Genomic DNA, 19,207 nt, shown 5'->3' with positions numbered 1-19,207 from the left:
TGATTCTAGAGCAATGCCCCCATCCCTTATGGGAAATATGCAAAAACATGCAAAACACAAGCCGCGGAGACACCATCACATGTTTCTCAACGCAAGCAATGACTAGCCAGGTCTTTCCCCAGGAAGGAACAACCACGGGAAGGGCAGTCTCCAATTAAGGAAACCACCTATGCCAAAACATGGTATCCATCCACAGACAGCTGTTTCGGGGTATTGCCCCTCATCAGTGTGGAGTAGGAAACTGGCCAGTAGGAGCAATGCCTAGTAGAAGACTGTGAAAAATGAGGATGAATGAACTCATGGAGATCAACCTCCAACACTGTGGAGACACCATCACATGTTTCTCAACGAAGTGATTCTAGAGCAGTGCCCCCATCCCTTATGAGAAATATGTAAAAATATGCAAAACACAAGCCGCGGAGACACCATCACGTGTTTCTCAATGCAAGCAATGACTAGCCAGGTCTTTCCCCGGGAAGGAACAACCACAGGAAGGGCAGTCTCCAATGAAGGAAACCACCTATGCCAAAACATGGCAGCCATTCACACAGATGTCTGTGTGGCTTGTGTTTTGCATATTTCCCATAAGGGATAGGGCATTGCTCTAGAATCACTGCGTTGAGAAACATGTGATGGTGTCTCCGCAGTGTTGGATGTTGATCTCCATGAGTTCATTTATCCTCATTTTTCTGCACAGGAGGAATCCAAAGCCTTGCCTGCTGCTGTCTCCCATTCTGTCCCGGCCGCAGAGGAGCCTGCTCAGCAAATATGTCGTTCCCGACACCTTGCTCAAATTAGTGCTGTCAGGTTGGTTGTTGCTGCCATCCCTTGTTCAGCTATAGCAGCCTGCACTAGCCAGAGGCGAGCAGCTCCGGGGACTAAGTCCCTTTTTCGCTCCACTGAGCATGCCCGTGGCTCAACCTCCCATTGGAGCTCATGGGTCACATGCTCAGGTCCCGTGCCTGTTCCGATTCGACCATCAGGAAGGTCCTGGAAGGACGCTGCTATAAAAGGTTTGCATGGCCACTCGGCCATGCACTAGTGTATACTTTAATTGTTATTTGTGTGTATGATGATGGAGGCATGTATCTGGTGACTGACTCATTAACATTTCCTCCCTCTGGTTATTTTTGTGTTAGGGATTCAGAGATAGAGTCAGCGCCAACGGGTGGCTATGCTCATGCCACTGTGCTCCTAGTTCTCAGCACACACTAGAGTCCAATGGTGTCGCCCCCTGTGGGGCACTATCGTACCATGGCAAGTGACAGCCACCGCCTGTGCAGCGCTGTAGACAACCTGTGCGCTTATCTGGTCCAACCAGAGGCTATTGGTGGCGTCTGCCTGAGCGGCACTGTGCACACTTGCATGCTCGTTTGTAATTATATCTGTTTTCCTGGCAACGCAGTTGCACTGCTGCACGCTAGTGAGTGGCGAGGGACTCTATCCCTGTGTCCTGGGGATACCAAAAAGGAGAAAATGGAGCCAAGAGCAAATAGATACAATATATGGTTTTATTGTTATTCAAAAATTAATAAAATACAAGTTTATAATGAGTTAATTACAGAATAAAAAATATATAAGGGAATCAGCAACACCCAGTTACCACACACAGATAAGAGAAGGTAGAAGTGGCAATATATAAACAAATGCATATACCATAATAATTATAACCTAGTGGAAAGCACAGAAGAATATAGATGCTACTCAGATTTTATTACCCACCACACTTAAGGAGGGAAGGAGGTACCAAAGGAATTATATATATATATATATATATATATATATATATATATATATATATATATATGTTTTCCTTAAAAAGACATAATTTTTTATCAATATTCATAAAAAGTGCAATAGTGCTTAGTAATGTGGTCCATGTAAGACCTACAAATAAATAATGATGACAAATAGATCTGCAGATAAATAGTGGCCACAAATGGGAAGGAAAAAAGGTACAAAGGTACAAAGAGGTATGCATGTGTATATAACTACCGGTATACCCTTTATATAGGAATGCACAATTCCTTCTCAGTATTCATATAAAGTGCAAAAAGTGCATAGTCAAATGTGACTGGTGCCATAAATGTATCCACTACTATAAAAAGTAGAGATGGTCCTAGAACTAAGTATCCAAAGAGATCGGACAAAATCCAATTATATGCAAAAAAGTAATAAAGAGTCTGTTGCCAAAACCAACCTTACTGTGCAGTGGACTGCGGGACCCCAACGCGTGTATCGCTACTTGCTTCTTCAGGGGACAGAGTCCTGAGACTCTACAGTAGCACTCCATTTGCCGAGTCCTGTGTGTAGCAGAGTGCATCTTTTGAGAATTCACTGGTACACAGGAGAACTTCACTGAGCATGTTATCTTGAGTAAACAGCATGCACTCATGGGTAAACATGAGATAAGAATTCAGAAGCACACAGCTGTGCTGCTGGTATAATACAGTCAAAAGCGAAAGTAAAACTAACTATAACAAGAGCTTCCCTCCCCACAATACAGCAAACATTTAACTTCACACTATCTGCTTTCACACTATCTGCTTTCAGGCTAGTGTAAAGTCCTCCTTTATATAAACAATAAGTCCATTTCTGTTGCATATGCCAACACCCTTTCTCAAAAGTAAGGACTTATTCAGTCAAACCCAACTTTTTTTTATTAGTCTCTTCTATTTATAAGCATTCAACACCTTCGTGAAGATGTCTGCTGTCATTTCTTCAGTAGGATAATCCTTCAAGAAATTATACTTCACATTTCCCAAGTCTTTGATTTTGAAATGTCGCTTCAGGACTTTTAGAATGTTTTCTTTATCCCTTTCTTGTTCAGAACAAATCAAAATGTTGTCTACATATATGAGTACATAAATCCATCTATTCATCAGTCTTTTTGTGTGCAAGCATGGATCAGCTTTGCTTCTTTGAAATTTTTCATTTGTAAGCACTTTCGTGATTTTGTCATTCCACGCTTTAGCTGCTTGCTTTAAACCATATATGCTTTTCTGTGGTTTGCAAACTTTGTTTGGGTTTCTTTCATCTTTCAATCCTGGAGGTTGTTCCATGTAAATGTCTCCCGTTAAATCTCCATTCAAAAAATGCTGTCTTTACATCCAGATGTATCAGTTCCATCTGTTTCATTGCTGCAACTGTAAGTAAAGTTCTTATTGTAGTTTCTTTGACAACTGGAGCAAATGTCTCATCATAATCTTCTCCATATTTTTTAGAATACCCTTTAGCTAGGAGTCTTGCTCTGTATCTTTCAGGTGTGCCATCTGTTTGGTATTTTACTTTAAAAATCCATTTACATCCTATAGCTTTTCTTCCTTCTGGTAAATCTGTCAGTGTCCATGTATTTGAGTCATGCATGAATTTCATTTCTGTTTCTGTTGCTTCTATCTATTTATTAGCTTCTTTTTTAGGGAGTTTAGATATGTCTTCCCAACAGGTAGGTTCATAAATTTTACTTGTGCTTTTCTTGTATGAGAGATGTTTTGGTGGTTTTCCTTTGTTCTCTCTCATTGAACGTCTTGGTTCTGTGTCTGTTTGTAGTTGTATTTCTTCATTTTCAGTATTCTGTTCTTCATCAATTTCAACTACTTTCTCATCAGATGCTTCTTCAGCTATGTCACTGCTTTTTTTTTCTTCTTTTTTTGTGTCAATTGAAATCATAGCATCTTCATTTAGATCCTCAATGAATGTCACACTGTTACTCACTGTGACTCTGTCTGTTTTGGGATCTAGGATTCTGTATCCCTTGCAATTTTCACTATATCCAACAAATATTCCCTCCATGGATCTGTCTTGAAGTTTGGAACGTTTTTCTGCTGGAATGAATATAAAAACTTTACATCCAAAAACTTTTACATGATTGACACTTGGTTTCATACCTTGTCACAGTTCATATGGAGTTTTCTTCAGTTTTCTGGAAAAAAGTCTGTTCTGTAGATATGTAGCTGTCATTGCTGCCTCACCCCAATATTTCTCTGGTAGTTTGGAATCTGTCAGCATACATCTTAGAATTTCTGTCAGAGTTCTGTTTTTCCTTTCTGCTACTCCATTTTGTTCAGGTGTGTACAGAACAGTTTTTTGATGTTCTATTCCATTCTGTCTTAAGTAGTTTTCTATTTTGTGACCTGTAAATTCACCTCCATTATCACTTCTGATGACAATTGGCTTCCTTTGAAATTTGTTACTCGATCTTGTTACGTAGTCTACAAGTTTATCAAAAACTTAACTTTTGTTCTAAATTAAGTATGTGACTGTGTTTCTTGAGTAGTCATCTATGAAAGTCACCATGTATCTATTTCCTCCTGATGTAGTCACTTGCATGGGTCCACATTAGTGTTGAGCGATACCACCCGATATTGAAAAATATCGGATCGGATTAGATCGGCCGATCTAAAAAAAATATCGGGTATCGCTGATTCCGATCCCGGAAGTCCCATTCAAGTCAATGGAACAGAAATATCGGAATTGAAAAAACCCCTTTCTTTCTTTGTAGGTTAATTCTACATGAAGAAAAACAACTAAGAATAATGTAGAATGTATTGTGGGAGGTGTAGGAGACATTAAAGCCATAGAGCTTTAGCCCAATCAAATGGAATAGCAGTAATAATTTTTTTATTTTAAAGACGTTTGGAGTTACAAAGATATTGGCTATGTTAACCTCTTTTATATTTTGTCAGATATGCATGTTTCACTATCTTCTTCTTATTATTATTATTATTATACTTTTTTCTTCATATTCTTCTTATTCAACTATTATTCTTCTTCATATTCTACTTCTTCATCTTCTTCCTATTCTTCTTCTTCATCATATTCTTATTTGTGACAGTCATTCCTGTAGTTGTTATCTATAAAAGTTTGAAGATTACACCTTCCGTTCTGCCTGTCACAAAAGATTTACAACAGGATTTTTCCGCGTTCAGTTTGGCCTGCAGCAGCAGGCATTTTCCAGGGGCACCACGAGGAGGAACGAACTCACCCCCATACACTGCTTAGTCTTCTTCTGCTTATAATTTAGATAATATCATTTGCTCTTATTTTTAGTCTTATGCTTAATGTTCTTCTGCTTCTTGGTCTTCTGTCTCTTGTTGTTCTGCATCTTGGTGGTTGTCTTCATGTTCTTTGTCCTCTTGGTCATCTTCTTGAGGGTCATCTTTTTGGTCTTCTTCGGTGTGGTCTTCAGGGTCGTCGTCTTCAGGGTCATCGTCAGGGAGATCCAGAGTGAGAATCAAAAAACAATTCCACAAGCTTGAACTTGGAAAAGTAGCAGAAGGTACAAGAAGGCTGAGGAACTGCCGAGAACCAGCTGACGGTACTGGAACCCGGATGGGTAGCAGAAGGAACAATAGCAAATGGAACTAGCGAGGACCAGCTGACGGTACTGGAACCCAGAAGGGCAGCAGAAGGAACAAGAGCCAATGGCATAACCGTGGACCAGCTGACGGTTCTGGAACACGGTTACTAAGCAGGAGGTACCTGTGCTCCAAAGCACTACCAAGGACCAGCAGACGTTGCTGGAACTCGGACACCAAGAAGGAGGCACCTAGGCCAAAGGCTCTGCCGAGAACCAGCTGATGGTGCTGGAACCCAGATGGGTAGCAGAAGCTGCAAGAGCAAATGAAACTAGCGAGGACCTGCTGATGGTGCTGGAACCCGGAGGGGCAGCAGAATGAACAAGAGCCAATGGCACAACCGTGGACCAGCTGACAGTGCTGGAACACAGTTACTAAGCAGGAGGTACCTGTGCTACAAAGCACTACCAAGGACAAGCAGACGTTGCTGGAACTCGGATACCGAGAAGGAGGCACCTAGGCCAAAGGCTCTGCCGAGAACCAGATGACGGTGCTGGAACCCGGATGGGTAGCAGAAGCTGCAAGAGCAAATGAAACTAGCGAGGACCAGCTGATGGTGCTGGAACCCGGAGGGGCAGCAGAAGGAACAACAGCCAATGGCACAAACGTGGACCAGCTGACGGTGCTGGAACACGGTTACTAAGCAGGAGGTACCTGTGCCACAAAGCGCTACCAAGGACAAGCAGACGTTGCTGGAACTCGGATACCGAGAAGGAGGCACCTAGGCCAAAGGCTCTGCCGAGAACCAGCTGACGATGCTGGAACCCGTATGGGTAGCACAAGGTACCCATAATCAACAAAGTTGCAAGGCCGCAGTTACCGAAACCCACAGTCCAACAGGGGGTGCTTGTCCTATTGGCACTACGGAACGAGCCTTTATTACCAGAATCCGCAGCCCACATAGGAAGCACCGAAACTGCAGGCACCATAGACTCGGCTAACCCGACCGCAACACGACAGGACAACGTATTGGTGGCAAAGTGACGTTGACACTACCCGGAAACAGCAGGCGTGCTGGAAACAGGCTGGGCAGGAGGTAGTGCCCGTGCCAAAGACACTTCCGAGAACCACCTGACGGTGCTGGAACCCGGATGGGTAGCAGAAGCTACAAGAGTCAATGGAACTACCGAGAACCAGCTGACGGTGCTGGAAACCAGAGTGGCAGTAGAAGGAACAACAGCCAATGGCACAACCGTGGAACAGCTGACGGTGCTGGAACACGGTTACTAAGCAGGAGGTACCTGTGCTCCAAAGCACTACCAAGGACCAGCAGACGTTGCTGGAACTCAGATACCAAGAAGGAGGCACCTAGGCCAAAGGCACTGCCGAGAACCAGCTGACGGTGCTGGAACCCAGATGGGTAGCAGAAGGTACCCATGAAAAAGACAAAGTTGCAAGGCTGCGAGCCGGCCGCAGTTACCGAAACCCACAGTCCTACAGGGGGTGCTTGTCCTATTGGCACTACGGAACCAGCCTTTATTACCAGAACCCGCAGCCCACATAGGAAGCACCTAAACTGCGGGCACCATAGGCTCGGCTAACCCGACAGCAACACGACAGGACAACGTATTGGTGGCAAAGTGACTACTAGTAATGGGAATGTGGACAGAGCAGGAGACATTGCCGGACACACATCAGGGGATCCACTGACGTGACAGATCCCCTGTAACCCAGGAACAAGTGTGGATTGTGCAGACGCCACTTCAGAGCAGCAGCTGGCGGGGTTGGAGGCCAAGGGAAATACTAGAGACAGTGGAGCCAGAGGCCTAAGTGGAGCATGGTTAAAAATCAGTAGTAGTGTGACTGTGCAGCCAGCAGGAGACTTTGCCATCCACACAGCAGGGGAGCAGCTGGCGTTACTGAACCCCAATGACACCGGAGCGAGTGTTTCTATCTGTGCAGACGGAACTTCCAAGCAACAACTGGCTGTGTTGAAGCCCAGGATCAATCACGGAGCTGGCTGAGGCCAACTTGGAGCAAGTAGAAAATAAGATGTCGTGTGATTTGGGAGGCAGCAGGAGACTTTGCCATCCACACAGCAGGGGAGCAGCTGGCGTTACTGAACCCCACTGACACTGGAGCGAGTGTTTCTATCTGTGCGGATGGCACTTCCAAGCAACAACTGGCTGTGTTGAAGCCCAGGATCAATCACGGAGCTGGCTGAGGCCAACTTGGAGCAAGTAGAAAATAAGATGTCGTGTGATTTGGGAGGCAGCAGGAGAGTTTGCCATCCACACAGCAGGGGAGCAGCTGGCGTTACTGAACCCCACTGACACCGGAGCGAGTGTTTCTATCTGTGCGGATGGCACTTCCAAGCAACAACTGGCTGTGTTGAAGCCCAGGATCAATCACGGAGCTGGCTGAGGCCTACTTGAAGCAAGTTTTATATCGGTTGTACACTACTACTGATTGTAACCGTGCTCCACTTATGCCTCTGGCTCTACTATATCCAGTATTTCCCCTGGCCTGCAACCCCGCCAGTTGCTGCTCTGAAGTGGCGACTGCACAATCCACACTTGTTCCTGGGTTACAGGTGCTCTGTCACCTCAGTGGATCCCCTGATTTATGTCCGGCAAGGTCTCCTGCTCTGTCCACATTCCCACTACTAGTAATGGGAATGTGGACAGAGCAGGAGACATTGCCTGACACACATCAGGGGATCCAGTGACGTGACAGAGCCCTGTAACCCAGGAACAAGTGTGGATGGTGCAGACACCACTTCAGAGCAGCAACAGGCGGGGTTGGAGGCCAGGGGAAAATACTAGAGACAGTGGAGCCAGAGGCATAAGGGGAGCATGGTTAAAAATCAGTAGTAGTGTGACTGTGCAGCCAGCAGGAGACTTTGCCATCCACACAGCAGGGGAGCAGCTGGCATTACTGAACCCGACTGACACAGGAGCTAGTGTGTTTCTCTCTGTGAAGACGGCACTTCTGAACACCAACTCGCGTTGTTGTAGCCCAGGATGAAGCATGGAGCAGGCTGAGGCCTGATGTTTTTGGCATGTGGAAGCAGCAGGAGACATTGCCGTCTACACAGCAGGGGAACAGCAGACATTACTGAACCCCACTAACAAAGGAGCTAGTGTGTTTTTCTCTGTGAAGACAGCACTTCTGAACACCAACTGGCGTTGTTGGAGCCCAGGATGAAGCATGGAGCAGGCTGAAGCCTGATGTTTTTGGCATGTGGAGGCAGCAGGAGACATTGCCGTCTACACAGCAGGGGAACAGCTGACGTTACTGAACCCCACTAACACAGGAGCTAGTGTTCTTTTCTCTGTGAAGACGGCACTTCTGAACACCAACTGGCATTGATGGAGCCCAGGATGAAGCATGGAGCAGGCTGAGGCCTGATGTTTTTGGCATGTGGAGGCAGCAGGAGACATTGCCATCTACACAGCAGGGGAACAGCAGACATTACTGAACCCCACTAACACAGGAGCTAGTGTGTTTTTCTCTGTGAAGACGGCACTTCTGAACACCAACTGGTGTTGTTGGAGCCCAGGATGAAGCATGGAGCAGGCTGAGGCCTGATGTTTTTGGCATGTGGAGGAAGCAGGAGACATTACCGTCCACACAGCAGGGGAACAGCAGACGTTACTGAACCCCACTAAAACAGGAGCTAGTGTGTTTTTCTCTGTGAAGATGGCACTTCTGAACACCAACTGGCGTTGTTGGAGCACAGGATGAAGCATGGAGCAGGCTGAGGCCTGATTTTTTGGTATGTGGAGGCAGCAGTAGACATTGCCGTCCACACAGGAGGGGAACAGCAGACGTTACTGAACCCCACTGACACAGGAGCTAGTGTGTTTTTCTCTGTGAAGACGGCACTTCTGAACACCAACTGGCGTTGTTGGAGCACAGGATCAATCATGCAGCAGGCGGAGGCGAACTTGCAGCAGGTTTTATATAGGTTGTAGACTACTACTGATTGTAACCGTGCTCCACTATGGCCTCTGGCTCCACTGTCTCTAGTATTTCCCCTGGCCTCCAACCCCGCCAGTTACAGCTCTGAAGTGGCATCAGCACAATCCACACTTGTTCCTGTGTAACTGGGGCTCAGTCACGTCAGTTGATCCCCTGATGTGTGACCGGCAAGTTCTCCTGCTCTGTCCACATTCCCACTACTAGTAGTGGGAATGAGGACAGAGCAGGAGACCTTGCCGGACACACATCAGGGGATCCACTGACGTGACAGAGCCCCTGTAACCCAGGAACAAGTGTGGATTGTGCAGACGCCACTTCAGAGCAACTGGCAGGGTTGGAGGCCAGGGGAAAAACTAGAGACAGTGGAGCCACAGGCCTAAGTGGAGCACGGTTAAAAATCAGTAGTAGTTTGAATGTGGATGGAGCAGGAGACTTTGCCATCCACACAGCAGGGGACCAGCTGGCGTTGCTGAACCCCACTAATACAGGAGCTAGTGTTTTTCTCTGTGCAGACGACACTTCTGAGCGACAACTGGCTGTGTTGAAGCCCAGGGATTATAGTTCAGGTGGTAGAAACATGAACACAACAGGAGGCCTGGATACTGTTGCCAACCAATTATTTATGCAGGAAGAGGACTGGCAAATACTGGTGAGATCCAGGCCTTGTTCATTTTCAGAAAAGTAAGCCGGTCAACGTTATTGGAAGATAGTCGCATGCGACGCTCTGTTAGTACACCACCTGCGGCACTAAAGACGCGTTCTGATAATACACTGGCAGTAGGGCAAGCCAGCACCTCCAATGCATACTGACTAAGCTCTGGCCATGTATCCAGCTTAGAGACCCAAAACTTGAAGGGGGAAGAGCCATGTGGGAGAACACTGAGAGGGCAAGACATGTAGTATGTCACCATCTGATGGAAACGTTGCCTCCTGCTAACTGGAGCCGTCTGTGATGGTGTAGACAATTGTGGCGGACACACAAAACTTTGCCACATTTGGGCAATAGTGGTCTTGCCTTGTGCTGAGTTGCTGCCTCTGCTCCCTCTTTGTGCCGAGTTTCCTCCACTGCCTCGACGCACAGAGCTGCTTTGTAAAGCACTAGCACCATTGCTGTCGGGTGGAATGGAAAACATGATGGACTGCACCAGTGTGTCTTGGTACTACCGCAGTTTACGCTCCCGGGTCAACGGTGGTATGAGGCTTTGTAAGTTGTCCCGGTAGCGAGGATCTAGGAGGGTGTACACCCAATAATCAGTCGTGTTGAGAATGTGGGCGATGCGGCGGTCGTTTCTCAGGCACTGCAGCATGAAGTCAACCATGTGCTGCAGACTCCCAACTGCAAAAGAAACGCTGTCCCCTGCTTGATGCGTCATCTCTGCCTGCTCTGCATCACCCCACCCTCGCTGTACATACTGACTAGAGGATTGTGTACCTCCCTCCTCTGGAGAGATGTCTTCCTCCTCCATCGACTCCTCCTCATCCTCCTCACAAAGTGTCCCCTGCCTAGGCCTTTGTGAGGAACCACGCAGCGCAGACTGTCCAGAAGCAGATGGCATTTGGGACTCCTCATCCTCCACCTCTTCCAAAACCTCCTCCCTTAGTGCTTGCATTGTTTTTTGAAGCAGGCAGATAAGGGGGACAGTCATGCTGACTAGTGCATTATCTGCACTCGCCATCCGCGTGGAATCATTGAGGGCACGCAAAACGAGGCAGATGTCCTTCATAGAGGCCCACTCAGTGGTGCTAAAATGTGTGACCGGCGCACAGTGCGACTTGTTTGCACCTGATGCAGCTGGTACTCCATGACTGCTGCCTGCTGCTCACACAATCGCTCCAACATATGTAACGTTGAATTCCACCTGGTGGGTAGGTCACATATGATGCGATGTTCCGGAAGGCGTAATCGGCGCTGCAGAGCAGCAAGGCGCGATCTTGCCGTGCTGGAACGCCGCAAGTGAGAGCACTCTATGCGGACCTGGTGCATCAAGATCTGGATAGTCCCTCAGAAAGCTCTGCACGACCAAGTTCAGGACATGTGCCAGACATGGGATGTGAGTGAGGTTGCCTAGGCCAAGAGCTGCCACCAGATTTCGGCCATTGTCACACACTACCAAGCCCGGCTGGAGATTCGCTGGCAGAAACCACACGTCGCTGTCATGCTTGATGGCATTCCAGAGCTCCTGCGCTGTGTGGCTTCGATTCCCCAAAGAAATTAATTTGAGTATGGCCTGTTGACGTTTGGCCACGGCTGTGCTCATATCGGTCGTAACAGGATCCTGCTGCACTGTTTCTGAGGAACTTGAGTAGGAAGAGGAGTCAATGTGTACAGACTGGATTCCTGCAATCCGTGGAGTTGGCAGAACACATACAGCGTCACTCTCCATATCTGTACCCGACTCCACAACATTGACCCAATGTGCAGTGAGGGAAAGGTATCCTCCCTGTCCATGGTTACTGGTCCACGCATCGGTGGTCAGGTGGACCTTGCTACTGATGGCATTTAGTAGCGCATGTTGTATTTTTCCCACCACATGTTTTTGCAGGGCAGGGACGGCTCACCTACTGAAATAAAAGCGGCTCGGCACGGTGTATTGTGGGACTGCCAATGCCATCAAGTCCCGGAAGGTGTCAGTCTCCACCAGCCTGAATGAGAGCATTTCAATTGCCAGTAGTTTGGCAATGCCAGCATTCAGAGCCTGTGCTCGGGGATGGTTTGCCAAGTATGGCCGCCTGTTATCCCATGCCTGTGCTACCGATGGCTGTAGAGTGGCCTGGGAGTGTGAGGAGGACTGGGAACGTGGTGCTGTGGGTGGAAGTTAACTGGGTCTCCAGACAACATTGCCAGAGGTTCTTCCTTGGCGATCCTGTGAGGAAGCCAAACCAGCAGTGTGTGAGCTGGAGGAAGAGGCCCCAACACGAGCTGAAGAGGTGGTAGGTGGTGCTGTACGTTGGCCTATGTCTTCAGTGTGTCTGTATAACTCCACCTCGTGCTTGGTCCGCACATGTTTCAACATATTTGTGGTATTGAGGTTGCTGACATTTTTCCCTCTTTTGACTTTCTGATGTCACAGCTTGCATTTGACAAAGCAAATGTCATCTGCAACTGTGTCAAAAAAGGACCACGCACTGCAAGTCTTGGGAGCGCCCGTTTTGCGTTTTGAAAGAGGAATGCTCCTACCTGGTGCCGAAGTGGAGGCTACAGGCAACCAAGTCTGCCCCCTCCCTCTCCCTCCTGTTTTGGCCGTTCGGGGAATCTCTTCCTCAGAGCTGCTCCCACCACCTTCCTGTTCCTCACGCCATGATGGGTCAAGGACCTCATCATCTACAATCCCCTCTTCAAACACCTGCTTCTCCTGGGTTGTTTCGCCAGCACCGTACGCACCAGAAAGTGGTAACTGAGTCTCGTCATCATCTGATGCATACTGAGGTGTGCTGACCATAGGCACTGGCCCACCCGCCTCTTCAGATTCCGAGGGACAAAGAAGTTGCACATCACTGCATACTCCCTCTTCTTCACATTCTTGAATGCTGCTTGGCTAGCCCCCTCTTGCCAAGCCAACAGATTCAGAGAACAGAAGTAGAGACTGTGATGGCTCCTGTCCAGGGCTCTCTGACTGCCTAGGCACTTTGGCAGGTGGTGAAGAGACAGATGGTTTCTCTTCAGTGCTCTGGCCCTAAGAGGACGTGGAAGTCATTGAAGTCGATGCGTTAGCTGCCATCCATCCGACAATTGCTTCAATTTGTTCCTCCCGAAGCAGTGGGGTACGGCGAGGTCCTACAAAGCTGCGCATAAAGGACGGTTGCCTGGTGAAACTGGGGGATGCTGACTCACTGGTGCCAGCAGCAGGCACAGAATCCCCACGTCCTCTCCCTGCAGAATCCCTATGTCCTCTCCCTGCAGAATCCCCACGTCCTCTCCCTGCTGAAACTCCACGCCCACGTGCCTTACTCCCTGCCTTCTTCATCTTAGAATCATAGAATCATAGAATCATAGAATCGTAGAGTTGGAAGGGACCTCCTGGGCCATCTGGTCCAACCCCCTGCTCAAAGCAGGATTCGCTAAATCATCCCAGTCAGATGTCTGTCCAGCCTCTGTTTGAAGACTTCCATTGAAGGAGAACTCACCACTTCTCGTGGCAGCCTGTTCCACTCATTGATCACTCTAACTGTCAAAAAGTTTTTTCTAATATCTAATCTGTGTCTCTTCCCATTCAGTTTCATCCCATTGCTTCTAGTCTTTCCTTGTGCAAATGAGAATAAAGTTGATCCTTCTACAATGTGACAGCCCTTTAGATATTTGTAGACAGCTATTAAGTCTCCTCTCAGTCTTCTCTTTTGCAAACTAAACATTCCTAAATCCTGCAACCTTTCTTCATAAGACAGGGTTTGCAGACCGGTCACCATTCTGGTCGCTCTTTTCTGAACTTGCTCCAGTTTGTTGATGTCTTTTTTAAAATGTGGTGCCCAAAACTGGACACAATATTCCAGATGAGGTCTGACCAAAGAGGAGTAGAGGGAAATAATGACTTCACGTGATCTAGACTGTATGCTTCTGTTAATACATCCTAGAATTGCATTTGCCTTTTTTGCTGCTGCATCACACTGTTGACTCATATTCAGTCTGTGATCTATTAGTATACCCAAGTCTTTTTCACATGTGCTGTCACTTAGCCCTATTCCTCCCATTCTATATATGCTTTTTTCATTTTTATTGCCCAGATGTAGTACTTTGCATTTCTCCCTGTTAAAAACCATTCTGTTAGTTGCTGCCCACTTCTCCAGTTTATTTAAATCTTTTTGAATCCTCTCTCTCTCTTCTCTAGTATTAGCTATCCCTCCTAGCTTTGTGTCATCAGCAAATTTAATCAGTTTACCCTCAATTCCGTCATCTAAATCATTGATAAAGATGTTGAACAATACAGGGCCCAGGACAGAGCCCTGTGGTACCCCACTTGAGACATTCTTCCAACTGGATGTGCAGCCATTTACGACCACTCTTTGGGTCCGATCACTAAGCCAGTTATGAATCCACCTAACAGTTGCCTTGTCCATTCCATACTTAGTCATTTTTTCAATAAGGATTGTATGAGAGACTTTGTCAAATGCTTTGCTGAAGTCAAGATATACTATATCTACAGCATTTCCTTGATCCACCCAATCAGTGATACCGTCATAGAAGGAAATTAAGTTAGTCTGACATGACTTATTAGTTAGAAACCCATGCTGACTCTGTTTAATCACTTCATTCTTATCCAGGTATTGACATACATGTTGTTTAATAATTTGTTCAAAGATCTTTCCTGGTATAGAAGTCAGACTCACCGGCCTATAGTTGCCTGGGTCCACCTTCTTGCCCTTTTTGAAGATAGGAACAACATTTGCTCTTCTCCAGTCTTCTGGCACTTCTCCTGTTCTCCAAGAATTTTCAAAGATTATGGAGAGAGGTTCAAAAATTTCTTCTGCTATCTCCTTCAGTACTCTGGGGTGTAATTCATCTGGACCTGGAGACTTGAATTCATTTAGGTTAGCTAAGTGTTTCCTCACTATCTTTCTGTTTATAGATATCCTGGATTCTTCTATTCCCTTAATAGGACAGTGAATAACAGTTGATGTTGCATTTCCTTTCTGAGAGAAAACAGATGCAAAATAGGAATTTAAAAGTTCAGCCTTCTCAACATCCTGTCTTACCATTTCATCATTTTCATCCTGTAAAAATCCTATAGCATCTTTGACTTTTCTTTTACTTTTGACATATCCCCAAAATCCTTTATTATTGCTTTTGACATCTCTTGCAAGCCTCAGTTCATTTTCAGCTTTAGCTAATCTGATTTGTGCCCTGCAGGTTCTGCAGACAGCATTATATTCTTCTTTAGATATGCCTCCCTCTTTCCATCTTGCTAGACTTATAAAGATAGGCAGAAAAGTACAAAGGGGGCTTAGTGTGCTTATTCCTGAACAGCTGGTAACAGGTATAAGAAACACTAATTTTATGATGTGTGTGAGTGGACTACACTTTAATAGGAGCTAATGTGGCCTACACAACTGTCAAATGTAGTGTTTGTTGAACTTTATTTTGGTTTTTTTGGGAAAAAAAACTAAAAGGATGTGACCAAAGATTTGAAAATGATAGTATCACAAACTTTTTTGGAGCTATTACAATGCAGGCAGGTAACCTACAATGCAAAAGATGAGGCTCCAAAAAAATTGGGTAATACTAATCTGGCTGCAGCTGAAGGGCACAAGCCATAAAAAAAGCTCCTCTATCTACTCCCATATAGTGTTTGCAACCAACCAATGTAGATGGATACGGATGGATGCACACTAATAGGAGAAAAAAAAGGAGCTGCAATAAAAGAAAAATGTGTGAGGCAGTGACGCACGCTGAGCAGCCTACAACCAGACGTAGCTACAGGACACACTACTCAGCGTGAGCTGCACTCACACACAGTTAGAGACATCTCAGACAGCCGTGAACAGTGCAGAGAAGTGGGCACTAGCACTGAAAGGCTGCAGAAAGGTTCCGCTGTCTACTCCTATAGTGTTTGCAACCACCGTATATGGATACGGATGGATGCACACTAATAGGAGAATTAAAAATCAGCTGCTATAAAAGAAAAATATGTGTGAGGCAGTGATGCATGCTGAGCGGCCTACAACCAGACGTAGATGCAGGACACACTACTCAGCGTGAGCTGCACTCACACACAGTCAGAGACCTCTCAGACAGCCATGAACAGTGCAGAGAAGTGGGCACTAGCGCTGAAAGGCTGCAGAAAGGCTCCGCTGTCTACTACTAGTGTTTGCAACCAACATATATGGATATGGATGGAAGCACACTAGATAGAATTTATGAAAAATAAGCAGCTAGAAAAGAAAAATATGTATGAGGCAGCAGTGACACACGCTGGGAGGCCTACAACCAGACGTGGCTGCAGAACCCACTACACAGCGTGAGCTGCACTCACACAGCCCTTGCAGACAGCTGTGAACACTGCTGCTAGGCAAAAGAAAGCTACAGTGGTGGTTTATGTAGCCTGGGTAAAGCACAATATTTTTTTGAGAATTGCTATTTCTAACTGTCCCTCAGTCTTCAACAGCAGCCTGTCCCTAACTGAATTCACAGCAGAGTGAACAGAAATGGCGGCGGCAGCTTTTATAGTGCATCATGACATCATTTCAGCAGCCAATCACAGCCATGCCAATAGTTAACATGCCTAACAGGATGTGCCCACACTTCTGATGATTCCCATTGGCTGAATCAAATCGAGCGGGCTCATAGCATTATGGGAACTTCCGATTCCGGTATTCCATATGAAAAAAGTATCGGAGCTAAGTATCGGAATTCCGATACAGCGAATATTGACCGATACCCAATACTTGCGGTATCGGAATGCTCAAAACTAGTCCACATATGTCAGTATGCACCAAATCAAGTGATCTTTTGCTTTTTATCTCACTTTCTTTTGGAATAGATATTCTTGTAGCTTTAGATTTTATACAACATTCACATCTTACAGTAACTGAGCAATCTGATATCTTTAGATCTTTTGTCAATTATTTTCTTTGTAGTTCCCTTATACTGTCAGGGTGTCTGTGTCCTAGATGTCTATGCCACACATGAATACAGTTCTTGTGATCATGTGTACATACCTTCATCTGTTCCTTTGGTGTGTCAAGATGATATAATTGTTCATCTGCCTTGACTTTGGTTATCACCTTGTTTCCTGCTAGAATTGCAAACTCATTATCTTTGAATTTTACAGTGAGTCCATTTGCTGTTAAAAGCTTCAAAGATAACAATCCGCCTTCCAATTTTGGAACATACAACACATTCTGTACAAGTATCTTTGAATCTTGTCCGAATTTGTTTGAACAGTTTAGCATACCTTGTCCTATACCTTCTGCGGTTATTTTGCTTCCATCTGCAAGATAAATGGCTTCTTTCTTATCTAAATCAAGTTCAGTGAAGAAATTCTTGTCACTTGTCATATGACTCGTTGCTCTTGAATCAATAAACCAACCAAGTGATGATTTCTTGTCTGTTACTTTAAATGTGCCATTCCAACTATTCTCACATGAATCGAATATTGTGTTTTTCACTTTCTGTGTATGCTGTTTATGTTGTAATTTTTGTTGTTCTGCTTTCCATATGGTACAGTCTTTCTTTAAATGACCCTTCTTCTTACATCTGAAACATTCTCTTGTCTCTTTATTATAGGGGTTTTTAAATTCTGTAGCTTTAAGAGTTTTTCTACTGTTCTTTTCAGCAGAAGAATCATTTGTTTGTTCTTTTCTTCCTGATATTCATCTATTAGTCTTGTTTTCCCAAAATCTAATGCAATGTCTTTTCCAGGTCTTGTCTCTAGTGCATTTATCAAGGCTCTATACAAATCTGGTAAACTGCACAATAATATTGCTGCTACATGACTTTCTTTAATGTCTTCACCAATAGACCTTAGCTGTGATGTCATTGAGAATATGTGCTTCTGCATATCATCATTTGCACTCAATCTCATACCGTAAAGCTTTCTTAATAGAAATAACTTGTGATTTAAACTAGATCTTTCATATAGCTTTTTCAATGCATCCCACATTCCTTTTGCTGTTTCTTCATTTCTTATGTGTATTAATTGAGCATCATCCACTAATAAGCTAATGGTGGCTCTCGCTTTTCTATTCTTTTTATCCCATGTCTGATTATCTTCTTCAGGTCTATCTGTAATGATTACTTCCCATAAATCATCTTTAGAGAACAACTTCTCTACTTTGAATTTCCATAACTGATAATTTTCACTGTTCAGCTTAGCTACTGTGAGTTTCAGCTCAGTGCTGCACATCATTTTTATATAATCTTACTTGTTTTATGAAGATATTCTTCTTTCTTCTTGAGTTATTGTATATCATTTATCTCCTTCTGTTAGCAGAGATTATCTGCTTCTCTGGTGTCTGGATTTATCTCCTGGGTGTCTGGGCTTCCTCCTGGGTGTCTGGGTCTATCTCCTGTTCTGGGCCCATAACCTGTAGCAGAGAGTATCTTTTGAGAATTCACTGGTACACAGGAGAACTTCACTGAGCACATTATCTTGAGTAAACAGCATTTACTTCTTATGGGTAAACATGAGATAAGAATTCAGAGCGCACAGCCGTGCTGCTGGTATAATACAGTCAAAAGCGAAAGTAAAACTAACTATAACAAGAGCTTCCCTCCCCACAATGCAGCAAACATTTAACTTCACACTATCGCCATCTGCTGTCAGGCTAGTGTAAAGTCCTCCTTTATATAAACAATAAGTGCATTTCTGTTGCATATGCCAACACTGTGGAGTTAACAGGCTCCGGCATTTGTGCCAGCGAACTCTGTGAAGTAACAGAGTTCGCTCCTGTACACACTGGGTCAGTGGTTACCCGCCGGTGTTTAGTTTGCACTCCGCTATTACCAAGCAGCAGTTTACCATCTCTGCACGGTGGATTCCGGGTTGCGATCGTACCTCCTTATATTTTATATTTAGTGCGATCTGCAACCCTAAAACATACAGGAGCTTACAATACAATACCACGTTATTAGTGTGTTAAGGGGTAGGAATGTGACAGTACAGTCCACCACCCACAGACACAGACAAAAGAGGGCCACAGTCAACTCATGGTAATGCATCCCATAGCTGCCATGTGGGCTGTTGTTATGGATTGTACATATAATATACAGTAGTGAAAATAAGTATTTGATACATTGCTGATTTTGCAAGTTTTCCCACCTACAAAAAGTGCAGAGGTCTGTAATTTTTATCATAGGTACACTTCAACTGTGTGAGACAGAATCTAAAAATAAAAACTAGAAAAGAAAAGCACATAGAATGATTTTTTACATAATTAAATTGCATTTTATTGCATGAAATAAGTATTTGATCACCTACCAACCAGCAAGAGTT

At 45.1% G+C, this 19,207-nt stretch overlaps 1 long non-coding RNA gene across 1 annotated transcript in view; it reads right to left on the bottom strand.

Annotated features, from left to right (window-relative positions):
* Positions 1 to 18,286, bottom strand: part of LOC141089021 (uncharacterized) — a 75,121-nt gene extending 56,835 nt beyond the window's left edge. Inside the window, exons 1-2 of the long non-coding RNA XR_012232139.1 lie at positions 18,138 to 18,286; positions 2,201 to 2,303 (exon numbers count right to left, since the gene is read on the bottom strand). This is a non-coding gene — a long non-coding RNA (uncharacterized lncRNA). The remainder of the gene's footprint in view (positions 1 to 2,200; positions 2,304 to 18,137) is intronic.
* Between the last annotated feature and the right edge of the window lie 921 nt (positions 18,287 to 19,207).

Source organism: Dendrobates tinctorius, unplaced genomic scaffold (genome assembly GCF_039654945.1).
Source record: "Dendrobates tinctorius isolate UK_male_01 unplaced genomic scaffold, ASM3965494v1 ptg000043l, whole genome shotgun sequence".
In the NCBI taxonomy this organism is placed as follows: Eukaryota; Metazoa; Chordata; class Amphibia; order Anura; family Dendrobatidae; genus Dendrobates; species Dendrobates tinctorius.
This window is presented reverse-complemented; position numbering and strand designations above follow the sequence as displayed.